The sequence below is a fragment of the Vespula vulgaris genome, chromosome 1 (genome assembly GCF_905475345.1).
Source record: "Vespula vulgaris chromosome 1, iyVesVulg1.1, whole genome shotgun sequence".
In the NCBI taxonomy this organism is placed as follows: domain Eukaryota; kingdom Metazoa; phylum Arthropoda; class Insecta; order Hymenoptera; family Vespidae; genus Vespula; species Vespula vulgaris.
In genome coordinates this window covers 2,682,484-2,707,359 of record NC_066586.1, presented here as the reverse complement: position 1 = coordinate 2,707,359, position 24,876 = coordinate 2,682,484, and the positions used below count along the sequence as shown (strand labels likewise).

At 36.3% G+C, this 24,876-nt stretch overlaps 1 protein-coding gene across 5 annotated transcripts in view; it reads left to right on the top strand.

The window, feature by feature from the left end:
• Positions 1–24,876, top strand: part of LOC127069673 (serine/threonine-protein kinase 25) — a 96,161-nt gene that overhangs the window by 3,745 nt on the left and 67,540 nt on the right. The window contains exon 1 of one of the 5 annotated variants that reach the window (XM_051006984.1): positions 19,213–19,695. The exons of the other annotated variants lie outside the window; for them this stretch is intronic. The gene's annotated coding sequence lies outside the window, so the exon portion shown is untranslated. Of the gene's footprint in view, positions 1–19,212; positions 19,696–24,876 lie in introns of those variants that run through there. 5 annotated transcript variants of the gene reach the window in all.

Here is a 24,876-nt window from a genome sequence, read left to right as displayed (position 1 = left end):
CGTACTGGCATACCATGCCGTTCGAGTATTTGCCGTTTCCACGACAACGCGTTCATCTCTTTCGAGATATTAGCACGTCATGCTTCGATTATCCCTTCGAGAATTTTTACGGGACTTTTACGCGATCGGTTTACCTTTTAAGGTCTTCTAAATACAATATTTAGAATTTGAAATTAGAACGAACGTTATTGGCTCTTCTCTCTCTCTCTCTCTCTCTCTTATTGTCTTCCTTCTCCTTCTAGAATAATTAATCGGTTCGATAACAAAGTGATTTGAAATTCTCTGGAGACCTCTCTGTCTGTCTGTTTCTCTCTCTCTCTCTCTCTCTTTCTCTTTCTATGGATTCTGTTCATCGACGATAACGTTGTCTCTGTCGTACGACAATTCTCCTCTCCTCTTTCCCCTGTACGCGTGTAACGCACACCAGGACACGATAACGTCGTTGTTACTCTTATCGTAGCTCGGGAAGCCTAGCTCGTTGGCTAACTCGAGCAAAAGCGCGATGCACCCTCTGTGCGTTCTCTTATCTCGCCCGTGTGCCTTCCGTAAACGTTATCGACTGGAACGTTCAAATCATGTGCCCGTACTGCTCGTTTATATCTACATATATTTATACACTTTTTCAAATATGCACAGTACATACCGTGTATAATGTGAATAAGTAGATATATGTCTATCTATATCGTGGTTACGTGGGTAGTATGTATTTCGAGACAATAAAGTGCGAAGCGTCCGTGCATGCATTTTGACGATTCGTATTCTATTTTTTTTTTCTTTTTTCTCTTTTTTTATTTCACTCCTTTTTTCCTTTCCTTCTCTCTCCCCTTTTTCTCTTTATTTCTCATATTGCGTTTAATTATTTAACGGAAAGAAAAGCACGCTTTATTAATGTTTATTCGAATTTTTTTCTTAATTTTTAATTTTTTTTTTTTATTTATTTATTTATTTCCTCTTGCTCTAGGAATTTTGTTCCGATTTAATCAGACGTTTAGTTAACGGTAATCCTTTGATTTTAGATTGGAAATTATGATTTTAATTTGTCGTTTAAAAAATTACTAAATTGACTCAGATTTTTTTCTATGATCTTAATTCTCGACACAACCGGTTAGATATAGCGTTAATATATACTGTAAATTAATCGTTATATTGGCAATTGAAATATTCACTCTTGTTTGCCAACCTTAAGGCAATATTATTTTTGTAAATCGACGTCAAAATATCCAAAGAAAGTGGATACGAAATTAGCGATATTTTTGCAGGAATATAAAAAAAGATTGTCGTATTTTAGAAAATATGGAAATAGGTATCGGAGCTTGCGATCATAATGATTAGTTAGGACGAGTTAAAATCTCCTTTATTTTTTATCTTCCATTTTTTTTTTATACGTACATATTCATTATACAAAACAAGAAATGCGAATCCTTAGAACGGATGAACTGCGATAAACTCTGTTCGTTATATACATTTTCTTATATATCAAGATATATATATATATTTTCTTACATTATAAATTCGAAGAAAGGTAAGGCGCGTGCAACGAACTCGAACGTACCGTGACGTACTTTTCGTGAAACTTTTGGATCGGAGGTACGCGAGAATTAATCGTAGCCGGTGGCAGTGCCGGCGCATTCGGTAGGTTTCGTTCGGTCGTAAACGTCACGAACGGAACCCCTCGTAAAGCGAGTAATAGCTTTGTGTCGTGTACATATGTGAAGACACATATATATACACAGACAGAATTATACACATATATACAGATTATATAGACACGTATACGTACGTTTGAGATACATGCATGTAGGTGATAACGTCGGAGTCATGTACTCGACTCCTCCGTCTATATATGGATGCGTTCGAATATTTTACATAAGACCAAACATGGCCGATCTGACACGTGTGTGTTAGAGCAAAAGTCTTTATCACCGGTGCGATACGCCGATGCGTTACCACGTAAAACCTTTTCTTAACGCTTCTCGATCGATTACACGGAATCGAGTACTTATTTATATCAAAAAAGACGTAAATATTTTCATCAATAAAGATTAATCTAGCAAGTTTTTGGAAATGAAAGATTATTTTATATTGGAAGTATCTAACATCGTGATCTTATCTAGCATCATATTTTCTGACATTGACGATATTGTTTATCGAGATCTACAGTGATATTTTTTACTTAATATCGACGTTTAATGATAATAAGAGTTTTCTATTGAAATGTTGAAATATTTATAGGAACGTAAATCTAACGATACATTCTCTGCGAAATGTCGGAAATAATGAACGAATAAAAGTATCCATCATTTATGTATTCAACGAGGATCAATTATACCTAATCGAGATTAACTTTCGAATACTAGTTACATACACACACATATATATATACATACTTGTAACGTATGTTGAATAAGTATTTACGTGTGCCATTCAAGAAGTTAAATATTTCGATCAGTTCAATATTTTCGATCGTGTAATCGATAATATAACAGAATTATAAGTCAGCTACCTGAGTTTAACTCGTGATCGTTGACCCGTGTTAAAAAGTAAGGACCAGTTTTGGACCAGTTTTGTAAATAATTATCAAAGGTAATTCGTGGTTAAGCGTCCACGTTACACGAATACATACATTTACCATAAACAAATCCGGTCTCCGTGTCCCCATGACATTTCCATTTATCGTTCTCAGATATAATTATAGCGAATTAGTTTCGTTCGTTCGCCGTTATATTCTAATTTTAAGAATTTTTCTCGTTTATTTTAATCTGACTCTTTTTTTCGATCGAATTTTATGCAACTTTATGTAAGAAAAGAGAGAGAGGAAATTGACACTCGTCGAAAGGTTCTCTTTCCTTACACAATATAACAGGTTTCTCGTTCGAGACGAAAAAGAAATTCCAATTTCGCGTAGATCTTCGAGAAAAGATCAGACAAATCCATCCCTCGATCTAATCTACGTGCTAAGGGAAAAAGTACTTCGTTCTAATAAGACCAGAATTCTCCGTTACTTTCACGCGAGATATCTATCTTGGTTATTCCAAACCCTCAAGATTTTCTCTTTCAAAAATTTAAATTATTACGTAGAGGGAGAGAGAGAGAGAAATAGAGGGGAAAATTCTCTTGAAAATCTCTCTCTCACTTTTGAAGATATCGTACTTAAGAATTAGATTAAAAATTCAATTTTTTTTCCCTCGATAATTATATCGTGCTATTTATTTTTTTATTATATCTTTGAAATTTTCAAGAAAAGCTTTTACATCGATGTATCGTTGCAAACAATAAATCATAAATAAAGAGACTATGCTTTTAAGTTTGTATAATTCTTGCGAGATCTTGCGAAAGAACGTACGAACGAACGAACGAACGAACGAACGAACGAATGAAAAGTTTTCTTCGATTGTGATGTAAATCTGTAAGGTTAAAGAATTACGTTTTAAATTCAGTCAAGAAGTCTTCTTCGTAGGACAACGTTTGACAAAAGTTTGGTGCAACAAGCAGGAAGATGGAAACTAAAGAAAAAGTTTAGAAGAAAAGATTCTTGAGAGAAATGCTAAGTCGCGTTCGTAAAGAGACAACGAAAGTTTTCTTTCTTTTTTTTTTTTTCGTCCCTCCTGTATATTTGTTTGCCATTCTACATAATCGAAATTCAAAGTAGTCGATTTTTTCGTCGATTTCGTCGACGTCGAAAAATGCAAATCGCTTCGGGCTGTTTCGTAGGGTTGCATAATCGGTAAGTTCCTTGGATATTCAGCCGGTATCGATCTGTCATTGGTTCAGCAATATTTATTGAACCAGTACGTTTCGGTACTTCATCGACATAAAACCACTCATCCTCATTGGGATCACTCATTGAAAAGTTAAAAGTTCAACTTGTTTTCATCCTCGAATATTTTTAGGATTTATAATATAATATAATATAATATAATATATATATATACATATGTCATAAATATAATCAATAATTGTAAAATAAAATATATATTAATAATATATATATTATAAAAAAAAAATAAAAATATAAAAAACAAGTGTGTGTATATATGTATATATGTATGTATGTATAAATAAATCAATATTTCAATTAAATTGAAATTTGCGAAAGAGACATATATTAAGGATATATTCTTCCACATTTCATTAAAATCTAATTAAATATATAAATAACTAAATATATAAGAAAACACTGCGATTAAATTCATGAAAACGTGATATAGACGATATTATACATTATCATACGATACATAGTCAAAGTTTTCTACTTGGATACTCGTTTCAATCAGACAAGATACTAATACCTCTTGAAAAAAAAAAAGAAAAAGAAAAAGAAGAAAAAAAAAAGAAAAGGAAAGAAATCAAATGTCGAGAGAACGAAAGAGAGAGTGAAAGAGGGAGAGTAGAAGAAGTCTGTCTTCTTTTTTCTCTTTCCGAAGAGAGAAAGAGACGATCGTCCGTTCGATGGAGGATCGGTGCTCCTCGTAAAAGTTGGAAGCGCAATTTGCCGGGTTTTAGCTGCAGGGCAGTAGCATCCACTACTCTTCTCCTTATACGAAGGTCGTTTCAGTGCGAGTACGATATCCTTAGGATCGTGAGAAAAGATGCGGACAAAGGAAACGAGGTATTCCGAGTAGTAGTGGCCTGCCGATCTTCTCGTGAAAAGAGGCGCGAGAGTAAAGGGAAGAAGAAAGAAGAAAGGGAGAGAAAAAAGGGAGGTAGAGTAAGAGAGAAAGAGAGAGAAAGAGAGGAGGGGGATTGAGAGAGGGTAGAACTCACAGGTAGAAGAGAAAGGAGCAGTCAGGATAATGGAATTTCTTCTTTATCTTCGAACCATCGATAAGTGTGAGAGAGAGAGAGAGACAGAGTGAGGATAAGAGAGAAAGAGAGAGAGAAGAGCTTTCATCGGGTATAACGAAAAATAAAAGTCGAAGAGTACGACGTCGTTGAGTTTCAATCGAGTCTCGATCGCGTCATACTCGTTTCCCATTTTAACAAGGCTCGTTCATGCTTCATCCACTGGATATTCATTTTCATGGACATCTCTACACTCTCTGGTCAATATATTGCGCGTGTATGGAAAAGGAACGGCTATTTTATCGGCATTTTATAAATGAAATTTCGTTGGAAATCCTACGAAGCCATTATCATTCGATACAAACGAGTCTCAAGGCCGAGTCTCAATTACTATTACGTTTCTAACAATTAACATCTTAGATACGTAAGTTATCCTCTGAACGAATAGCTTATTTCTTTTTTTTTTTTCTTTCTTTTTTTCTTCATTAGTCGCGTCGATAAAATTTCTTTTCTTTTTTACATTCGATTTTTTACTTTTTTTTATCGTGGTAAGCGGTAGCAAACGACGTTCCTTTGAAAAGTTTGATAGATACATAGGCAAGTAATAAAGTCTTTGTTAAAATATTATGTCAGATATTTTTCGATACATCCGGTTTATTTCGATGAATATTTTGGGTAGGAAAATTGTTGGTTCCACTAAAATTATCGAATGATTCGACCATCGAGAGTCGCACTTTGATTTATTTGAAAGCCAGATTTATTCATCGATCGTAGAAACCAATTCAGAATGACTTGAATATGCCGGAAGAAGTGTATTTTCAATACGATGGAACTCTCTCCATCGCACTATGTAACTCCAATACGGCAGTTTTTAATCCAGCATTTTCCCGATCATTTATACTCTTTGATTATTCGTTTTCTATGGGGATATTTTCGATTCAGAGTATGTATATATATGTAACTCAAGCGGATTCGTTAGAGAAACTTTAGCAACGTATGTTTGAAAAATACCGTCTGATTGCACCGGACATTTTATACATACATACATACATACATACATATATATATATATATATATATATATATATATATATATATATATAACACCGAACAAAGACTTTATTATTACATGTAAGTTTACCAATACACATTTTGAATATTTGATGAAATAAAACTTCTTGTCAATCAGAAACTTCGAAACACATTTTTCCTCGGAAACTACCGACTCGAAAATAGAAACAAAAAGTAAAAAAAAAAATTAAGAAATAAATAACATCATCGTAAAAAGAATTAAAAAGTCTTTCAAACGATATGCCACTTGATTCGTGCGTGCCATTTAAGATATTTAAAGGAGTTGTCATCTCTCCATATTCTCTCTTAGCGAGTTAGCCGAAAATGATTGAATTTATGATAAACATCTATCCCTCCTCGAAAACAAAATCGATATGTCTCGACGTTTTTTCAAGAAAATCATGAAATTTCATAATAATCCTGATATTTTCGTTGGGAAACTCGATATGGGACAAACGTATATACACACATATACAAAAATAAGTAGGTATATACATATATATACACACACACACGCGCACGTACACACGAAGGTAGATAGATACATATAGAAAAAGGTCGGATCAATGTCAAACGCATCGTTTGTATTTCTCGATATTTATCTATTATCAAAAATGATATGTAATAGTGGCAAAAACAGACAGAAATATTTAGGGTCTGATGTTCGATGATAAATTTGCGATTTCTGAAGATCCGTATGATCTTATAAAATTTAAGTAAAGGATATTTGAGAAATTTGATAATCTTATGATCAATGCTTATGGATTTTGTTAAGAACGAATGTTGGATTTTCTTATTAAAAGATAATCTTCCTTTCGCGCCAACCGTACGATAATTCCGTATCATCTTCAAAGTATCGCGTGCATTCAAGATAATTAAAGAAAATCGATAAACGACGGCCTTTCGGAATTTTCCAGCGCATTATTTCACGTTCGAGGCCATCGACCGCGTGAGTGCTGGAATATCTCGGATAAGAGAGAAAGAGAGAGAAAGAGGAAGAGAAAAGAGAGTAGAGAGAGAGAGAGAGAGAGAGAGAGAGAAAGAGAGAGAGAGAGGATGCCTCATTAAAAAGCAGCTGGATGACGTTGCTCTCCTTCCTTTTTCTCTATCTTCTTTTCGCCTTTCTTCGCCATTTTCCTGTTTTTATCTTCTTTTCTTCTTCTCTTCTTTACTCTCTCTCTCTCTCTCTCTCTTTTTCTCACACACACACTCTTTCTTTCTATTCTATCCATGTTTCTTCTTTTATACTCACCGAAAGCAACTCTACCGAGGGTGAAAATACAAAAGCTTGTAGGTGGTATCGCTTTCTAAAAAAAAAAGAACAAAAAGAAAAAGAAAAAAGATTGCGAAAAAGAAAAACGAAGAATCATTCTTTCACCCCGCATGCGAAGGAGTCATTCGTCATATCGTGCAGTAGCGCGAGTAAAAGCACGTTAACAAAGATAAAAGGAACGCTCGGTTCTCTTTATCGATTCTAGTAATCGCTTACTTCTTCCAAGTGTAATTAACCGAGTATATATAGTAGATCGCGCTAAAGGAAAAGATAGAAAAGGAAAAAAAAATAGAAGAAAAAAGAAAAGTATAAAAAAAATCTTGCTACTGTCACTTTTCTTATCACCGTTTCGAAAAAGTAAAATCTTACGGTAGGTAACTCTACAGGAGGATTTAGATCATAGAAGGATCGCGATCGTGAGAATATCGATAATAGGAATTATCGATCTTTTTATAGAGATCGAAATAAATATTGCAATTATGAGGGAATTACATGAAAATCGATATGGTGTGACCTTGGTAAAGAGAATTCGGCCGTCTATGAGAGAAGGTGCCCCGAAAGAATCCTCTTCCGCATTGCTTTCTATAGCGTTCCACTTTCCTGAAGATTCCTCTTGTGAACGCGAACGTATCGACGAGATGTGCTAGTAAACAAGTCGAAGAATTTAAATATTGGGGAGAACGTGGAAATTGAAGTTTCGTTTGTCGATTACCAATACCAACTTGGATAACTTTATCGCTCGTAGATCCGAGTTATATATCACATTCTGTCTCTCTCTCTCTCTCTCTCTCTCTCTTTTTACATTTTTTAATATATTTTTTTCTTTCTTTTTTTTCATTCTTTTTTTCTTTTTCTTTTTGTAATAAAGTCGTTAGAAGAATCATTCGCAGAGAAAACTCGTCGTGAGAAAATATATTTACGTTGACTAGAGATCTCTCTCTCTTTCTCTTTTTCTGTTTCTGTCTCTTTCTCTCTCGAGAAATTGGAAAAGTTTGAGCGAAAACAACGGTCCTTCTTAAACGACGTTATATTTTTTCATTTGCCCTGTTCGAGGAGAGTCAGCATTTACGGTATTACAGTAGACGTTAAGAAAAACGCGTCGGTGTGTATATACTACATAAGTCTTTGCGTTGTAAAGGCAGCTATTAAAGATTCTACCTATTCCTTGGCTATGGCGCTAAAGTGGACGTTTACGAACAGTGCTATCTGTTTCTAGGATGGATTCTTTCGTGAAAGAAAGAGAGAGAGAGAGAGAGAGAGAGGGAGAGGGAGAGAGAGAGAGCAAGTACCGTTGCTTCCACTCCTACAGACGAACGTTTTTGTAGCTTTTCTTCTTACTATGCTGTTCTTCTGTTATTTTATATTTACGATAGCTGCGTGAAAACCGAAATTATTTCGACTATGATTTACGATATATATCTTATCAATTATATTACCTGCATTTATGCGTTCTGCTGAAAGGAAAGAAAGAAAAAAAAAAGAAACAAAAAAAAAAAGAATGAAGATACATACAGAGATCTATTCTTATAGTTTGATTTTTCGAATAAAAATCAAGCCAAGACGAATCGATTCTAAAGATATACATAGATACATATTTGCGTGATATTTCAATAATACTTAATACCCAAAAGGGTCTCTCCGATACCTAAGGGAAATCTTACAAGAGATGTTTACATTTGTGTCATGTTAGATATCATCTCATTCAATACGTACGTCCGTATTTATTAGCAACGTGTTTTAGTTTAATAATAAACGAAATATATGGGAACGTAAAATCGATGAGGAAACGTTTGATAAATGTGAATAATTATAAAAGCGTTGAATACGATAATAACTTCTGATAATAATTTTTAATCTCGCGATCTTCGAATCTATGCAAGTAGGTATATGAAAGGAGAAAAAGATAAAAACAAGAAACAAAATCTTAACGTCTGAAAAAAAAGAGGGAGAGGAAAAAAAAACAGAAAATTACATCATGTCACGAAGAGATATGACGATGAGATGAGATAAATCGTTTTATCGTAAAACGTGTGGGAGAAATTGGTAAAGTACTCCGTTTTTTTTTTCTACTTTTTTTTTTTCTTCTCTTTTCTTTTTTATGTCTTCTTAGGATAGAGCGAGAAATGTCGAGACGGTTTGTAGAATATACGTGCAACGAAGGTCCTTGCCCCAGGACACGCGCTTAGCAGACGGTCGATGCCCAGGGTAACAACCGAAGGATTCCTATTCTCTGCTCAAGGGTATCTACCCTTTCTACAGGTCGCTTCAATCTTTGCCGAAGTCAAAGTAGAAATCAATTTCTTCTTTTTCTTCTTTTCCTTTTTATTTATTTATTTGTTTGTTTATTTATTTTTCTTTCGAGTTCATCCCTCTTTCCTTTTCTCACGTATTACTTTCATTCTTACGATCGATACTACATTTATTCTTACCAATTTACTTCTCCTGTTATCATCGTCTTTCGTACTTTTTCTTCGCAGGGTCAAATTTTTTTTTCTTTTTTGTTATTCTTCTTTTTCTACTTGTTTACTTATTATTCTTTACTCTACTTTTTTTTCTACTCTCTTTCTCTGATCCATTGATATCTTTAAGAAAGTTATAAATTCAAATGACGTTTTAATATCTCTAATCTCAATATTAAGATAATCTCATGTATTCGAGAGGAAACATTGAAGATTGTACTTTCATTCTTTCGTCTAAACCGATAGAAATAAATCAAGAGATTTTCTTTCGTCGATCAAATTAGAATTAAGCTTTACCATCTTGTTACATCGTACAGGATCGAATCTAAAAAAAAGATTCGTTGATGAGATACGTATAGATTTATTTGTTTCATGAAATTCAACTGAGATTCACGAATAGCCTTCTCAAAAGCGTTGGAAACTTAGATAGGGCTAAACTTCATGTTGAAGAAAAAGGAAGCCAATCAAAATTGCGGATGCAACTTTTAATAGTGTTTTACGTTCGAAAAGTCTTTCCAACGAAAGTGAGCTCTCTCTCTCTCTCTCTCTCTCTCTCTCTATCTATCTATCTATCTATCTATCTATCTATCTAATTATCTCTCTATCTCTCTCGGACGAAAAATAGCGTGATAAAACCAAGCAGGCTTAGGTGTCGTGAGTCGTTTAATTAAAAAAGAACTTCGATCAAACAATCGAGTATCTTGGTGAGATTTAAATCAAATAAAAAAATGATATCTCACTGATATCGATATTTTTTCTTCTTTTTTCTCTCCTCCTTCCTCTTCTTTTTTCTTTTCTTTTCTTTTTTTTTTTTTTCGTACGGAATCGTTTACACGGTATCATTTAATTATGCGGGAATTTTCTTTTGCTTTTATTCCTTTCTCTTTCTTTTTTCTAAGTAAACGCAATAAAATCCAATTTAAAAAATAGGTGAGATAAGTTTATGTATACTTTGAAAACATTAATCTCCCTCTCTCTCTCTCGCTCTCTCTCTCTCTCTCTTTTTCTTTCGTACGGTATAACAGACATATCTCGTTATTTACGATACGTTTCTCGGTTTACTACTTTTTATAGTTAGTTCATTCACTGGTACTATCTCCTGCAAGAGTGGAACGTCTTCATCCGAACGCAATTTATCTCGGAGATGTAAGTCCTCGAAGCTATTGCTTCCAGCAAGCTGCGTAATTTATATGATAAAATTTTAGTACGAACGGCGAGTGTAACGAAGAAGAGAAATTTTGTTGTTTGTACTACACTTGTACAAGAACATGACTTATACGGGTTATTAAAAATATCCTAGGTACAGTGATAAGCCATAGAAATATTCGGAAACTTTGCAAGGGGTTGGACCGCAAAAATATCTAATCTTGTAGTTTTACAATTTGAGAGGGGAAAAAAAAAAGAAAGAAATAAGAAGTCTCGAAAAAGCGTAATTGATTTTGAAAATCACGTAGAAACGTTCGATTTATCTCGTATAAAATCGTTTAATAAACGATTAGATTGTGATGTATTCGAAAATAATGATTATTAATAAGATTTAAGACATCAAGCTCCCGATCTACAGAAAACGTCATAATTATAATCACGACAAATTCGAACTTTCTAAAGTGCGATATAATGCAGGTACTTTAAACTTTTCTAACAAAACGATGTTTCATATCGTGTTAAGTACAAGGACACGAACAAAACCGGAGTACGACGATTAATTAAACTATAAAAAGCAAGGAAATATTACAGAATGTATCGTTTGAAAACTTTGCGTTATATTACGACAGTTTAAAATAGCAGATTTCCTTCTTGATAAACGATAAATTATAATAAGGCATTAAAAGTTAGATATATTGTGTATACTTTTATGATATCATCCAGTATGTAGATCAACATTTAACGTACGATGTACACAAAATGAAGATGAGTTTCGATGAAACGACGAGTAAGTAAGTACTTACGTGATACCGTTAATTTCAATATTTACATCTTTAGGTTTAAATGTGTGTATGTGTAAATGAGTAACATAAACTTTACACTTGATATTTGAACATACATCTATAAAATATTTCACCGCTCTCATTAATTTGTTCTATTTTTTTTACACCCACGCACACATACGTATATAAATGTGTGTGCGTGTGTGTGTAGAGTGCGTGCGATTGTATCTCTCTATTTTTAAAGATTAACATTATAACTTTGTTTACTATGTTCACATAGAAATAAAGTCTCATTTTCGACATGACGAATACTTGACTCTGTTAGGTGAACGACGCGGTCGTATAATAAATACACTTTGGAAAAGTAAACACACGCGAAACAGTTGTGAAGGGTCGCTTTGTATAATCTTATCGTTGGATTTTGTAATCGTTAGTGAAAATATATGAGTCGAGAAAAAAATATACTATTACGAAACATACTTTTATATGCGATTCTTTAAACGGAGAAATCAAAATTTCTAAGTTACTCAATAGCATATGTGTTTGAAAACAACTTTTATTTTATTAATTGTTCGAAATGTGTATCGTTGACCGACATATACAAAGACATACGCACAGACACATATACACACGTCATAATCAACTACTAGAAACGGGAATCGTATGAATCGTGCGTACATATATACCTGTGAATGACAACGATAAAACGTCCGCCTTTTCTCATGTTATATGCTCTTATGAAACATATGACGACTGTATTTGTCAACAACGCTATATGACGTTCACTTTATTCGCTCGCGTATGAAAACAAAGAGAGAGAGAGAGAGAGAGAGAGAGAGAGAGAGAGAGAGAGAGAGAGAGAGAGAAAAAGAAAGAGAGAGAGGGAGAGAAGAAAAACAATTTCAATGGTTTAACTCTGAGCGACCTTTCGCAAGAAGGATATTCGAATTGGTATCGTCAAAAAGCTGCTAGCTGTTCGCTCTGAGCTATTGTACACACATGTTGGAATCGTTTACGTCTGTTAACGAGCAGATTGTCGAGTATCGTGTCTCTCTCTCTCTCTCTCTCTCTCTCTCTCTCTCTCTCTCTCTATCTCTCTCTCTCTTTCTCTTTCTCTTTCTCTTGTACGAGTTACGTGCAAGAAATGTCTCTTGGTGTCGAGATGAAATATCGTTTGCACCGGATGGAGAAACAGGATCAACCGTCTAGTTGGACTCGGAAGGGAAACTGTAAATCGTCCTAAATATCTACATTTTGATTAATATTCTACGTTGTTAACGTAAGTTGTAACGTTGTAATATTCCTCTATTATACGTACATACATTCAATGAAATTCGATTAGCCAATATATGTCTGTTGCTATGATATCATGTATATATCTATGTACGTGTATGATACATATATATATATATATATATATATATATATATATATATATATATATATACGCAGACATATACAGACGCATGCGCGCATTATTTGAAATGGAATTTGGTCTCGAGGTGTATACTCGGATTAGTTACACGCATTATGATTCGAATGGATTTAAGCGTATAATAGCGAAGGTATATAATTTTGTTCGGACGGCAACTCAGACGCAAAGTGAAAATTGATTATGAACGGTAGGGTGAAGTTATAAGGAAACATAGTAGATCAGTATAATCCCGCTTAAGGGCGTCGGAGAAGCGATTAAATACTGGCGAATCAACCAACGCGAAAATCGCCGGGATAATTTTGTTCGATCTTTCTGAAAGGCACGTTGGCTTCGAGCTTTTATTAATAGTACGGGATCGATGTTACGGCAAAAATAAACGGGAAAAAGTAGAAATAATAGATCGCGGAATGAAAAGAAAAGAAAGATCGAGTAGGGAAAGGTTCGGTAGAAAAAGCAAAACAAAAACAAAGAAAAAAAGAACTGTTTTCACTCGGTAAAAACGACAACTTTTAATCGGTCGCGTAGAAAAACGAAGAATTAATTGCTCTAGGAGCTTCGAGATAAACGATGCATCGTAGTTCGTACGGACGTGGACGAATATTAAAGTATTAATTGTTACGCGTGGTCTTGAGACTTAGCGAAAGTATTACTTTTTATTGGAAATGGAACGAATGTGAATATCTATGCATACGTACACATTTCTCGACTCGCATGTAATTGTTATTTTTATTCGTTTATTTATTTATTTGTTTGCTTTCCTTTTTCCTTCGCTTTAAATCACCCACTCTTGATAAGAATTTAAAATACTATCCAAAAAATGTATATACATAAACACATGAATATATATACACACACTTATCTACTTACCTACCTACATTTTAAACGTTGAAAATACAGAGATAAGAATTACTTTTCAAAGTAGAAACTTGGATAGATATACAAGGAACAAGTATATAGAGGAAACGCGTTACTCGTTGGGTAAACTTATCTTTTTTTTTTTGTTTTTTAAATATTTTTATTTTCTTTTTTCTTTCTTTCTTTTTGTTTTCATTTTTATAGAGAAATACCGTTGCAGCAATATCGCAACTGGTACGGATTTTTGATCCTCAAAAGAATTACACGACGACGTCGACGACGACGACGACGAAAACCTGCCTCTAAAGAGTCATTCGGGCGCCTTAAACTCGTTTACAATTTTTTTCTATGGTTCTCTCCGTCCTCCTCCCCCATCGATGTCGGTGTCCCAGTTCCAATCGCCGGTTGACCTTCCACTCCAACGCTAGTGTCACTCCCAAGTATCGTGAAGCATGCTTAAGCGTATGTGAAAGGGTACGTGAAGGGGTTTCCAATACGTGCCGTCGCGCTATTTTAACGGAGATCCTTGGCTTATACGATACATACCGAAGAGGCAACTCGCGGTTCGATTATTCGGCAAAGGTGTGTGCACTGTGCACTCTCGAGTCAACTTGTACGGTAGCCCGACTTTGGGGAGAACTTTGCGACATGCTTTGTCCGACATTTTGTTTCTTTGTTTTTCTTTTTGTTTTTGTTTTTTTTTCTTCTTCTTTTTCTTCCTCCTTGTTCTTTATTTATTTACTATACTTTTTCCCCTTGTTTCATTTCTTTTTTCTTTTTTCTTTTTTTTTTGCTTTTTTTCCTCTCTTAAGTCCCCAGCTGTTACACGATAAAGGAAAGTTAAGTTTTCTTAAGAATTTATTCTTATTGCGGGTAACATGAACGAATCGAAGTGAATCGCTTTATCGAGCGTGAACTCGACATAAATTCCAAGATGATGCGTACGTATGTATGTACCTACGGTATGGTACATACATACTTATCTGCGTTTGCTCTTACGCAATTTATCGCGTACCCTTTCTTCTTGCATCCTTTTTTTTTCTTTCTCTTCCGTAAAATCGTTCGTTCGCGCCCATGTTCCTTCGATTCGCTGACTCTCTCTCCCTCTCTCTCTATCTCTCTATCTTTCTCTTTCTCTATCTGAGGAAAAAAGAAAAGCAACCGACTGTCTCGACTTCGAGGCGACCACGACGGAATGCTTCCGCACAGTTTGCTTGCGGAAACTTGGCACGAGCTTTTCTATCGACGGAGAAGATTCGCTCCTCCGCGAGATTAGCGACAAAGTATCTCGGTCTAACAATTTCTTTTCTTTGTCCTTTTTCTTTCTTTTCTCTCTTTTCTTTTTCATTCTTCTTTGTTCCTTTTTTAGAATCTCGACGGTGAAAGAAAACTTTGCGCTATTATCGAAACGTACGAGACATACTGACCGAACACGGAGAATGTTCAATTTCTCTAGTCGGCCAACTTTGATACGTAGTGCACGTAGGTAAAGTAAACGTGCATGTAGGTGGACGGTAAAACAAATAATGGCCTTGGCCGTTTGTAATGGATCTTAACCGAGGGTACTAAACTCTCCGTCGTATTCTAAACGCGAAGTCATTCATCGTCCTACCTCTTCCATCGGATCACTCCTCTCCCTTTTTAATTAATTTACTACGCTAAACGTCATTCACGTTTACGATATCAATGGCGATGACTGAATAAGAAGCTAATATATATATATATATATATTTATATGTTACTATATATAACAGACAACAAACAATAGCAACGATACCATTTTCTTATTGTTAACGATTTATTGACTTTTTACATTCCAGTTGAATATAAAATGATGATAGTGGTTTACTTATCGATCGATCGTAGGCGTTGCCGAGATGTGTTTTCTTAGAATCCATTCGATTCAGAGAACAATAACTCGATAAAACATACATAGTAAAGGACTTTACCGATAAGATGCGGAAGTGAAAATGGTTTATCTCACGTATACCTAAAAGATTTTTAATAGTCGTTTTGCTTCTCTCTACGTGTATAGTTATGTATGTACGTACGTATGTACGTAGTTACGTACGTACGCACGCGTATCTAAACGTCGTAATTTCGTGCTATTATGTGAGTCATCCGTAAGAGAAAGAAATTATTGTATTAAATAACTACCGTCTAACACGTATATCGCACGGCACATAAAGACCTCTCGCATCCGCGTTGCTCTCCTATTCGATCCACTTTTCTAATCCATTTCAAGTGCACGAAACTCTAGTCGCGGCTTATTTGTCTCGGTTTTTTTCATATGGAATTCTATCCGTCTATCTGTCTGTCTGTCTGTCTGTGTTTGTGTGTGTGTGGGCGCGTGAGCACGTTTATGTGTGTAGAAGAATATGAATTATCACGACGTAGGTTAGTTCGTTTTACCCAAAGGATCATCTCGAAAATGAGTAATCGATTGCAGCGATGTTACCCATGGGAGAGTATAATAATTTGTTCTAGGATCGATATAGCACTAAACTATAGATACTTTTTATTCCTTCTTGTCATCCTCGTTGCGGCTATTATTTGAAAATTCTAAAAAATTATAAATTTTGAATATGATTTATAAGAATGTTGTTATAAAATTAGATTGTATTATGTATGAATTAGGAAGAATGTAGTATAGAAATTTTGGAAGAAGTCAATTTTCAATATTATCGTGCCATTGTGTAAGTATAAAGTGTACTATATGTGTGTATATATATATATGGTAGGATAAGATCCAACTGTCCGAAACATCTCGGATCGTGAAAGACAGAACGCTAGGATTTTAGTAAATTACAGGATCTCGGCAAGCCACCAAATCGTAGTATACACACACACACACACACTATTACGTTTTTCGTTCTTTCGATTTATCAATATTTTTTTTTAGATACTGCGTAAGTACTTAACTATATACATACATATATACCAATTCTCTCTCTCTCTTTTCCTTTTTTCTTTTCCTTCTTTTTCTCGCTCTCTTGCGTTGTTTCATTTACTTTCACAAAGACGGAAGCTATCTTAAGATTTGCTCTATTTATATAAGAAGAAAGTGCTTTTCGAAGTAAAGAAGAGTGCGATTTATTTGCGATATCTCGAGAGCTTCGAGAGAAATTGGGTTGCGATATTATGAATGATCTATTTTTAATAATTGCGAATGATGAAATTCTTTTCAATTCTTTACCTTTCATTTCTTACGCAAGTTAATATTTTTCAACGTTAGATCGTAATTAATTTTAACGTTATTTCTTTTTGTTTTGTCTTTTCAGGTAAGATATCAATGTCTCTCGTTTTAGTCATGGATAATAACAGAAACTACGACGAGTGTTTGCTGGGTGAGTTATTTATTTTTAATGAATCAAGAATCGAGATGATAATTTTAGAGTTAGTCTAACTCGTTCCGTATGAACGAGTTTTTAAAGACTTCCTACCCTCAATTTCGTTTCATATCTAGAACGGACATGAGATTTTAATTATATCTGTATGAAAGACAGAGATTTTCTACGATAGTTAGAGTCAGCTTTTTTAGAAAGCTTTTTTTCCCTTCCCCGCTCATAGAAAGAGATGTTGGCAGAAAACCAGAAACTTGGACCTCATAGTCGAGACACGTATCGCGTCCCGTGTAACTTTTGTACTGATTGCGAGAGAAAAGGGTGCGAATGGTTCAATACGTGCTATTTACATCAAGGGCGTCAAGGAATAAATCGTTTAAAAAAGGGAGGAATGGGTGATCCGACAAACAAACAACGTCTGTTTGACGAAACGATTTAAAAATCTTTGGTACACAGCTTTTTTTCGCTCTCAGCAAGATATTTTATCAATCAGTGTCCTACTTTTTTCATTTAAAAAAAAGAGAGAGAGAGAGAGAAAAAAAATTGACGTTAACGTTGAACCAATCGAAACGATTGTATTCGCGCTCGCTCGGTAACAAGATTGTCATGCGATACGTTGAAAGGCATGATGACTTTTTTTTGTTTTTTCTTCTTTCTTTTCTTCAAAAAAAAGAAGAAGAAAGAAACGAAATATGACAGGATATTTGATAGAAATGGAGGGGAGGGAAGATGAAGAAGAAGATAGGACCGATTCGAGATTTCTCTTTGACGCGATCGATCTTCTGCTTGTTCGTCGATACTGCCGTTGAACTTCCTTTCATCCTACAGACACCAGTAACGAAAGACCTCATGCCACACACGAGAACCGGTTCCTACGTGCTCGGCTCACGAACCAAACCCGGTCTCGATCGAGAGGTGTATTCTCCTCTCCGTCGTCTCTTTAAGATCCATCCTAACGTCCAATTTTGATCATCAAACACGCATATTTTCGATCCGATGTCCCCGTTTACGAGTCTACGTCGTTTCTGAACATTTATGAAAATTCTATACCACAGACTCGTTCAAATTTGTCGTCACTTGATAGAAACTGGTTTCTCTATCCTATAGGATTTCGATCAAAACATAATTTTTTTCGATAATAATCTTTGAACTAATCCATATTGATACCGTTTAGATCGAACGCTGTGCGTCGAAATATGGAGAAAATTCAATAGGACCCTTTCGTAAGGGTTTGCTAATTACCATAAATCCATCAGTAGGTACATCCGTCGACTATAAACGCATCGGGACGTGGAAAGCGGAGAATCGACCGACCCGACTACTATTATACCTCTTCTACTAGGATCGATAAACCAAAATGGATGTGCCTTGGTCGAAATAAGATGTAATAATAAATCGCTTACGAACGAGGTTCTTTTGGGATAGAGAATATATCTGTATATACATGTATGTACGTATGATCTATGTACGTATGTACACGAAGAGGGATAGGATAGAACAAGACAAAGGCCGACGAACTCTGTTATCTTGCCCACTCGCTAAACATTCTTTAACATTATCCAGATTATAATTCATCCCTTTCTCTTTCTTACGTTCTTTCCCTCTTTAGCGATGATACAACGATGCTGATATGTAGGGAGGACTGAACAAGCGCCATTCTCTATCTCTGTCTTCCATTTACTTACATTCCACCACTAACAGTACTGGCAATATAGCCGTATCTGTAGCAACAGCAGTGACGGCAGTAACAGCAGCAGTAGCAGTAGCAGCAGTAGTAGCAGTAGCAGCAGGCAGTCGGTCTTGCGAAGTTTTCTACCCTTCCAAATAAGGGGATAGGAGCTTTTTGCCGGGCGAAGTAATTCCACCGGCAGACACCCCCTCCAGTTCGACGGCCGCGTGGCGGTAGACACGCTCCGATGGTGGGGATGCCGAGCTTTCGAGGGGGATGCAGACAAGGCGGGAGGAGGAAGACGAGGAGGAGGAGGGTAGAGGGAAGAGGGAGAAGGGTGGGATGGTGATGGCAGCGGAGGGTGGGGGTGAAACGGCTCGGTCGCTTGGTTGGCTGACTGGCTGGCTGGCTGGCTGGCTGGCTGGCTAGTACCGCTCTTCTCTTCTCTTCTCTTTTCTTCTCTTCTCTTCGCTACTCTATTCTACTCTACTCTACTCTACTCTGTTCTGTTCTGCTCTGTTCTGTTCTGCTTTGCTCTGCTCTGCTCTGCTCTACTGTGCCGTGCCGTGCCGTGCCGTGCTATGTTGTAAGGGGTTGCGTCGTGGCGCCGCCGTTGTCGTTCCCTTGCGGATTCTCTCCTCGAAAGGGAGCTTTCAGTCGACGCGCGACCGCCCTCAACTACACGTAGAGAATCGTCGCTCGATCGTCCAGATTAATATCGTCGGTGGTAGCCTTCGCGTATCGAGGGGATACGATCTTCGTTCACAAGCTCTCTCGTTCTTTTTTTTCTCTTTCTTACTAACCCCCTCGGCTATCGGCACATCCTCGGCCCTCCTCGTTTACGGGGCTACGTTCACGGTGCGCGGAAATAGATCGAAGGTATCGTTACTATTTATAACGTTAGTTAGTTTTTTTTTGTTCTTTCTTTTTTTCTTCTCTCTCTTTCTCTCTCTCTCTCTCTCTCTGTATTTTTATTTTGTTTTTTGTTTTGTTTTTTTCTCTCTTTCTATCTATCTATCTTTTTCTCTCTCTCTCTCTCTCTTTCTTATTCTTTTTTTTTCTTTTATTGCGCTTATCCAATAGGATTACGAAATGGATGGAAAAGTTTCTAAACTTAGAATAGATACTACGTCATAAACTTTGTAGTTTCCTTTGCGTGGGATCGATGCGTGGTGGAGGAAGGATCGATGATTATTCGTTGTCCAGAATTTATGATAGGTTTCGAACGTAGATCGACGATCTCGGTTGAATGGATCGGTCTTCTCGATTCGTAGGAAAGCAAAAGAAAAAAGAGAGAGAGAGAGAGAAAAGATAAAATATCCCACATTGGCGAAAGAAATCACGCAGAATCATGTGAGACTCGTGCCGTCACGCGAAAGTCAACGACGCGGCCTTGATAGTATAAATCCTTGAGTCATTCTTTACTACTGATATTAACAACGTACGTAGATACATACGTACTCACGTTTACACACATATATGTACACATACACATATATGTGTATGTTTCTACGTATGTACGTTGCTAGTAGGCAATTGATCGTTGTTACTAGCGTACAACTTTGCGACTGGATAAATAGCTTGACTCATCGTACCCTTGCGAAGAATGAACTCTCGCCTTCTCTTTTACGAGCCTTTTACGAAGTTCGTCTTCCGAGAATCGATTTATGTATGTATGAGTGCTCCTCCTCTCCCCTTTACCACCACCTCCTCCTCCACCTCCTCCTCCTTCTCCTTTTTCTCTTCCTCCTCCTCCTCCTCCTCCTCCTCCTCCTCCTTCTTCTTCTTCGTGGTCGAACATTTTCCGTGACCAACGAGAAACTAAATTACGGATCGATAAACTCAACAACGACGTAAAATTTTCCTTCTTCGTAGCACGTTCACATTCGCTTTTGGACTATTCATAGAAGTTCACGTATCGTTCTAACGTTAATTCGCATGATCGTTAAGCGTTTGGCAAAGTTATCCTACGTAGTTACTTACTTTGAAAAATATACCCACACATTTTATAACGATACTAATTTGAGATTACTTTATAAGAAAAGCTTCGCGTGAGCATAATCGTGATTTAGATAAAAATTACTTTTTAATTTTGTCGTATGGGAATATCGATCGAATGAAAGTCTTTGACTCTCGTTGAAATAGAGAAAAAAGAGAGAGAGAGAGAAATAGAAAGAAAAAGAAAAAGAAAAAAACAGACGAAAGAGTTCTCCAAATGTCTCCTGTTCTTTCTTTTTCTCTTTCTTTTTTTCTTTCTCTTTCTCTTTCTCGTGTTGGTCCTCCTGGAATTTGGTACAACCGGTCGGACGACCCACTGATCGACAGAAAAATAAGATTTCATTCGACCGGCCGCGTTTCTTCCATTTTAAGTTTCTTCGCGTTTAAACGCGCCGATGACGAGTATTTTCATCGGGGATCGATAACTCGTATAAAACGAGGAAGTAAAGACGGTTTTATTCGCGGAGGAGTTAGTCGAAAGCTAGAAAAATATATCCTCTCTATCTCGTTCTCGTGCCGATCGTTATCGGCTTTCAAGTTCATAGATACGTACGCTTAAAGAAGCTTCTTCTTCTTTTTCTTTTCTTTTCTTGTCTTTTTTTTTTTTTTTATTCTCGCTTCTACCACCGTCGTCGTCGTCGTCGTCGTCGTCGTCGTCGTCGTTTCCATCCCGTCCCACGTAAATTCTGTTCCGAGATTTCATACTAGTGCGAGAAAATAAGACAAATTGAATTTCCAGAGGTTTCCTCTATCGCCCGTCCCACGGTATCGCTTGAAAATATTTACGAGAATCGATACCGAAGCGTGTCCGTATAAACTGGCTTACAACGATACTTTCTTTGTCTATTCTCATTTTTTTCCTTTCTTTCTTTCTTTTTTTCTGCGGCTAGGAAAACGCCGTTCCAACGAACGAGATTTACGGCGTATATGGGAGGAGAAAGAAGAAGAACTTTGATGATACACGATGGAACGTTATGGAGCTATATATGGGTCGGAATCTCTATGGGGCGTCAGATTTTTTTTTCTTTCTTCTTTCTCTTTCTATCATTATATATATATATATATCTCTCTCTTTCTTTTTCTCTCTTTTACTTTCCCAGTTTTCCAGGTTCGTTTCCAACAAAATATAAAGAGCCGCCGTCGCATTGAAACGGGAACGAAAGCCAAATTCGAAAAGCAAATGTTAAAAGATACGAATCTCGAAAGAACGTCACTCCTGCTCTCCGATCTCCCATTCATCTTAACTATTATTTTTATGATGCCACTTTACCTATCTCCCTTCCTTTATGTCTTCTTTTCGACTTCCCTTCCCGTACGAACTCGTCTCGACTTTATGGAACGTAACGCGAAAGGTATATGACCCGGAGCATCACATAGAATTTCTTTCTTAAAATTCGTTTATAAGTCTTTCACGATATTCTCGTAAAATTTTAGAATAAGAAAAAATTTGTCAACATCTACCTCCTCCCTACTCTCTCTCTCTCTCTCTCTCTCTCTCTTTTGCTTTCTCATTTTTCTTTAGCTCGTTTGGAATAAATTAATAGGAAAGGAGAAGAGGTGTCTTTCAATTCTGAATATTTTTGTGTGAATCGACATGGTCGAATTAATAATGCAATCGATATTTGTTACGTCGAAGCAGATGGATTATCGATAATCAATTATTGTTATTATTATTATTATTTATTATTATTATTATCATTAATAATAATAATACTTATTATGATTATTCTGATGCATTATCTCGTATGCCGTAATGATTAGCTTACGATATCCTTCAAGATATTCGATAATATCATCAACAGTTGGAGGTGTCACTGGAATGAATAATTTGCCTTTAAGGCACCTGCCTTTAACGAGTAAAACGAGCGATAGCTCGCTTTTTATGGAAGGTTTGCTGCGAAACGAGTTTCCCATAAAAATGCTCTTCGTATGAGCTCGTGGCTCGCGTATCTATACACACATACACATATATGTATATATTTCTTTTTTTTTTTTTCAAATTTTTGCATGATCGAAATCGTGACACGACCCGTCGCGATTTAAATGCTGGAAAACGTTCGTTCCGTTATACGTCTCTATGGTGATAGTGATGGTGATGGTGAAGAAACGGAGGTAACAGGGTAAAACTCTATATACTCATACGGTGAATACGATTCCTTGCACTGATTTTCCAAGTTATTTGAATTTCTAAACGCGTGTCTCTCGTGTTTTCGAAGAGGCAATCCGATACTCTCGTAGCGCGTGCGTGCAGGTTGTCTCTTCGATCCTGTTCGTATTTCTTCCCTTTTATTCCTATATATTTTTCTTTTTTATTTTTCTCTTTTCTTTCCTTTCCGTTCCGTTCTCTTCCGTTCTGTTCTGTTCTCTTCTCCTTTACGAACAGTTTAAACTTTCTTTCTCATTAAAGACACGCGAACTCTCAACGAGTAGTACCACCTATCTACCTGTGTAAATACATAACGGGGAATGACGTGTCGCTGAAAGTTCTTTCTTTCTTTCTTTCTTTCTTTTTTCCTCTCTCTCTCTTTTTTATTTCTTTTTAATTTTCATACTCTTTTCGATTTATCGACAAATAATAAGTAATTCGTAGAGGAACGATAGCGACTATCGAGATTTTCTCAGCTCGTGAAAAATCGAGAACTAATTCAAACGCCCGACAATTTTTAAACGTCGAACGAATTGACAAGTCAACGTCGATGGCTGGAAACGAATCTATTTCCGTAGATGTGTGTGTGTGTGTGTGTGTATCGAATTTTATAGATACATACGTGTCGAACACCTGCTAGTAAGAGAAATTCGTCTACGAGTTAGTAAAGAAATCTTCCTATTACTGATATTCGTGCTCTAGTGCTGGTGCTGGTGCTGGTACTGGTGCTGGTGATGCTGGTTGACGCGCACCGGTTAGTTATTTCCGCTTTTAGATTACCTACCTACCTACCTACCTACCTACCAGTCATTTTCCGTTTATTCCGTTAAATCGTCTACCTACGATTACTATCAACTGTTTCGGAAAATGGACGAATTAAAATCTACGAAAGGAACACTTACTTACTTACTTACTTACTTGTTATCCAACGAAGTAATAAGATTACAAAGAATATATTTCTGAAGGAAATTCTAAAACAAAAAGAAAAAAAAAAAAAGAACAAAAAATTTCAACGTTTATTAACAAACACGTTGCATTAAATTTCAATATATCGGCCGACATAGAACGTATTACAGGAATACTATTAAAATGAAGATTAACGCGAGAAGTGTGAGAGAGTTGGTATAAAAAATTTTTACTCGCGATCGTCCTTAGGATAATCTGTAACTATATAAATAAATAAGTAAGCAAGCAAGCAAGCAAGTAAGTAAGTAAATAATTAACAAAAATAAAAACGATAAAAAAGAAAGGAAAGGAAAGAAGAATTAAAAGGGGAAGAAAAAAATTACAACAACGAGGGGGAGAAAAAGAACGAGAAGAAGAAAAAATAGATGGGAGTATTCATTAGCGTGTTCGCGCGCTAGCGCTCGACCGTAGAAGGGATCGAGAAGTAGAGCGAATACAATTCCTTCGAGCCAATGACGCGTCCCGCGAGCAAAAGGTTGCTTCTGTGTCGTCGATGTCGATTCGACGAGAAACGTTGTCATAAATGAATGCGAAAAGTCGTTTTAACGATCGCGTCAGGGACTGACTCTGTCTAGTTTATGTCCGTCGTTGTCGTTGGTTTCCGAGGCCTCTCGACGTATTGTGTTGACTCGTTGACGTCGCGTCGACGAGCTCTTTCTCATTTTCTCTCTCTCTCTCTCTCTCTCTCTTTCTCTTTCTCTGTCTCTGTTTGTCTCTCTCTCTTTCCGTCGACAGTCGATACGATTCACAAAACTGGCCCATAGAAATCGAACTTTCCGTTCGTGTACTCCCACACATGTAAAACGTGTATCCCTTCTAAAGAAAGAGAGAGAGAGAGAGAGAGAGAGACAGATTCATTTAAAGCTCGTCGTGGCACCGGATTTAAGTATCGCTCCAATAAACGCGAAACGATGCTCTCTTTTACCACCCTATCTCCATACAGTATCTCC